Here is a 4586-nt window from a genome sequence, read left to right as displayed (position 1 = left end):
CATAGCTACTAAGTCAACTAGTAATATGTTAGCCAATCCACAATTCAGATCTTTTTTTTTAATTTTTTTTTTTATTTTAGAGAGAGAGAGTGTGCAAGCGGGGAGAGGGGCAGAGGTAGAGAGAGCATCCTGAAGCAGACTCCCCATTGAGCATGGAGCCTGAGGTGGGGCTTGATCCCAGGACCCCAAGATCATGATCTGAGCTGACATTAAGAGTCAGCTGCTTAATCGACTGAACCACCCAGGCGCCCCTTTTCTTAAGTTTTAAAATTTTATTTTATTTTATTTTTTTATTTTTTTAAAAGATTTTATTTATTTGAGAGCAAGAGAGAGAGAGAATGAGAGAGAGAACATGAGAGGGGGTAAGGTCAGAGGGAGAAGCAGACCCCCCGCTGAGCAGGGAGCCCGATGTGGGACTCGATCCCGGGGCTCCAGGATCATGACCTGAGCCAAAGGCAGTCGCTTAACCAACTGAGCCACCCAGGCACCCGTTTTAAAATTTTATTTAAGTAATCTCTACACCCAGCATGGGGCTTGAACTTACGAACCCAAGATCAAGAGTCATGGGCTCTTCCAACTGAGCCAGCCAGGCGTCCCAGTCCAATCCACACTTCAGCATCCCCCTCACATGGATTCCATCAGAAGAGAAGTCATCAAAGACTTTGCTAAAATGGAGACACACACTATAGCTAGAGCATTCCTCCATATCTATTAACCTAATAACTGTGTCAAAATCAGACTCAGTCTAAATTTGTTGTAACCTCTTGGAAGAGAACCCACATGGGTTTTTAGTGATCACCTCATGTTCCACTGACTGAGCCAGCCAGGTTCTCCCCTCTGAAATGCATTTTGGACAGCTAGTTGCTCATAGTATTTTTTAGCTGAGCTTCAATTCATCTTCACGATGTCCACCTTACTTTTTTGGTGTGAGTGTATTTTCTTTGCTAGATAAGCCAGAAGAAGACTAAAAATTAAATAACTGAGCTCTCTTTTTGCCCTATGTTTAGATCCTTCAAGCAGTGGAAAGTCGAACGTAAATTGGGCTAACCTTTCTGGAAGGCAACCATGTAATGTGTATCAAGATCCTTAAAAAATGTTTTGCTTTTTGTTCAAGTCCTTCCGCTTCTAGAAATAAGAACCTAAGAAAATAATGTATTCAAAGATTTTTTTTTTTAAAGATTTTATTTATTTATTTGGGAGAGAGAGAATGAGAGAGAGCACATGAGAGGGGGGAGGGTCAGAGGGAGAAACAGACTCCCTGCCAAGCAGGGAGCCCGATGCGGGACTCGATCCAGGGACTCCAGGATCATGACCTGAGCCAAAGGCAGTCGCTTAACCAACTGAGCCACCCAGGCGCCCGTATTCAAAGATTTTATAAAAGGATCTTAACTGTGGCATTAGTCACAGTGGTAAAAGATACCATTGAAATGTCCAAAAGTCAGGAGATGTTTAAACTATATTTGATGAAAGATTATACAGTCACTTTAAAAATGCATGCCATTAAAACATAAGTAATGATCCGGGCAAGTGCTTATGATATGAAAATAAAACACAAAATTATATGCTGCGTATGATCCGGATTTCAATTTTGGTATAAACATGTGCAAGGACATAACTCTATGCGGCGAGTTTTATAGGATTTTCATTTGTTTCAAATATTTGTTTTCCAGATTGATTAGACAGATACAACATGCTTTTATAATGAGGAGAATAAACATATAATTCTCTGCTGTATGAACCCTCTTCTTTGTGAAGCAGAACACCAGCCCTGTTCTTCCTGTTCTGACTCCCACCTTTGTCGTCCTTGTAGCTTATGTGATCCTTGTCTCAACTTGGACTTGTTTTAGTCAGCTGAGCTCCTGACATTTTGCAAGTTTAGTTTATGCTGCATTTGAATTCATTCCATGTAACATTCCCCTCCTTCATCCTTTTCTATTTTTCTTTTCTTTCTCTCTTCATCTTTCTTTCTTTCTTTTTTTTTTTTTTTTAAAGATTTTATTTATTTATTTGACAGAGAGAGACACAGCGAGAGAGGGAACACAAGCAGGGGGAGTGGGAGAGGGAGAAGCAGGCTCCCCGCTGAGCAAGGAGCCTGACGTGGGGCTCGATCCCAGGACCCTGGGATCATGACCTGAGCCGAAGGCAGACGCTTAACTGACTGAGCCACCCAGGCGCCCTCTTTCTTTCTTTCTTGTAATCGTTTCTTTCTTTCTAGCATGGTCTTTTCTTTCCATATCTGAGCTCATCAGAGAACCTCTTGAAAGCTCATGTTAGTTTCTCTGGCTGCTTCCTCATTTTCTTCTACATCAGATCATCAGTGAACACGTTTTCAACATTTTATTCTCAGGCTCTCATCTGTTAAGCCTCATCTGTTCCCTTCTAGAATCTCTGGTAATGAGATCACATGGATCTTTTCTTGTGATTGCTTACAATATTTTTTTCTAAATAGTGTGTGACATCTATGTGAAAGATCCCAGTGTTCTCGTCTTTGTGTTCCAAAGCGCCACAGACTTTTTGTCCCAAATGTGCCCTAACTCTGGATTTCAAGTGAAGCAGGAAAAGGGAGGGAGTTGGGACCAGGCACCAGATCCAGGAGTAAAGGGGGCTGAGGAGCCTGACTCTGGAGGAATTTGCTAGGGTTTCTAGTGATCACTAGACATTACCTGGGTGACATGATGACTCTGCTCAATCTTGGGGGGAAACATCTGTAGTATTTTCTATACAAAGATGAGTTCCTAGAGCAGAGGAGTCCTATGTTTGTGCTGCTCTTCGGGACAAATGCCAAGTAAGCAGTGTCCGGGAATGCTCTTTTAACATGGGAGAATTACATACCTACTGTTGTGTTTGTAGATTTCCACGTAGGAAATCTTTTTTTAAAAAAGATTTTATTTACTTATTTGAGAGAGAGAGAGCATGAGCAAGAGGAGGAGCAGAGGGAGAGGGACAAGCCGACTCCCCACTAAGCAGGGAGCCCAACTCAGGACTCGATCCCAGGACCCTGAGATCATGACCTGAGCCAAAGGCAGGTGCTTAACTGACTGAGCCACCGAGGTGCCCCTCCATGCAGGAAATCTTGTATTTTCCCCAAATGTGGAAGTAGATTTTCTGTCTTATCTACTGATAGGTTTTTAAAAATCAGCAAAAACAAAACAAAAGCCTGACATAGTAAAAAGGAAGAAAGCAAGATACCCATATTCCACCACCTACAAATAACTCTGACATTTTGCCCTGGTGTACAGAATGTGGCTCTTTTTTCTTTCTTTTGTTCTTTTGTGTTTTCTAGTAATGAGCACCAATTTAGTGAGTCTTATTGAAATCTATTATGGTTTTCTGTGGGAATTTCCAGTACTTTGGTGTAAGACATCTGAGTCATTGATATTAGTGATAAGAAGAATGTTAATGAGAACAAATTTTTCTCAAGCACTTGGTATAAACCAGGCCCTTTTAAAGTACTCTGTATGCATTCCAATTTAATCCTGACAATCAGCATTTGAAGTAGGTTTTCTTTTCATCCCCATTTTAGAGATGAAAACTTGACTATAGAATATTGCTTGCTGAAGATGCCACAGCTAATAAGAAGCAGACTCAGGACTCAAACTCAAGTATACCATGACTAAGCCCTGTTTTTAACCAGGACACCACATTTCCTTTATTGTGGTGGGCATGACCCCCTTCCCCAATGGAGTCATCCTCCGAAGAACCACACACTATGTTCCTTTTCTCTATTTGGTTCATGTACCCCTCCAGAGACCCTATATCACAGTTATATCTGGGCACTTTTCTCCAAATCCAGTTTAAAACCTGAACATCTGGGCTAGTGACTCTGCCCAGCAAAATTCCCTCCAGTTCTGACTACTGTCCTCAGCCCTTTGCTAGGAGTCCATTCTTTGGGAATAAAGTCCTTTCCTCCAATGCATACTTTGGGAGAGCTGCAATGTTCCCATTCATTGTGGCCAGGTGTACGCGGGGCCCCTTTCATACTGCTCATTTCATAAAATGTCTCCCACTCACTGACACCACAGGATGCAAGTTTCGTGAGTTCAGTTTGAGATGTACTACGGTTTTTCTTTCTTTCTTTCTTTTTTGCAATCCTTTTCTCTCCCTTGCTCCTCTCTTACCCCTTATTTGTCTTCTACACTGCTGTCAACACTCTTTCTGAAATACAAACCTGACCTTGGTCCTCCCTTTTACTGCCTTCAGGATGAGTTCAAACTCCTAATCATGGAATATAAGAGGCTCTGTCATCTAGATCCTATCCTCCCTCCAGACTCATCTCCCACTATTCCATACCTGAAATACTCTGCTCCAGCAACATTCAACTGTTTGCAGCTATTGGGAAGACATCTTTGCTTTGGCAACTACCCAGACTATCTGATCCTTACCATCACGTTCCCACCCCACCTCACTCCCTCTGAACCACTAAGAGTCTGTAAAACATAATCCAAATGAAACACCTTCTGTGAATTTTCTGCAGTTGCTTTTAAGGAGAATAAGTACCTTTGACTTTCTTCTATTATTTTATATATAGCACTGTATTTTGATCCTAGTAAACTGTGAACTCCTTATAGACAACCCTCAAATCTTAT

The sequence above is a fragment of the Leptonychotes weddellii genome, chromosome 15 (genome assembly GCF_054177405.1).
Source record: "Leptonychotes weddellii isolate Sample4059 chromosome 15, ASM5417740v2, whole genome shotgun sequence".
In the NCBI taxonomy this organism is placed as follows: domain Eukaryota; kingdom Metazoa; phylum Chordata; class Mammalia; order Carnivora; family Phocidae; genus Leptonychotes; species Leptonychotes weddellii.
Note: the sequence above shows the minus strand (reverse complement) of the source record.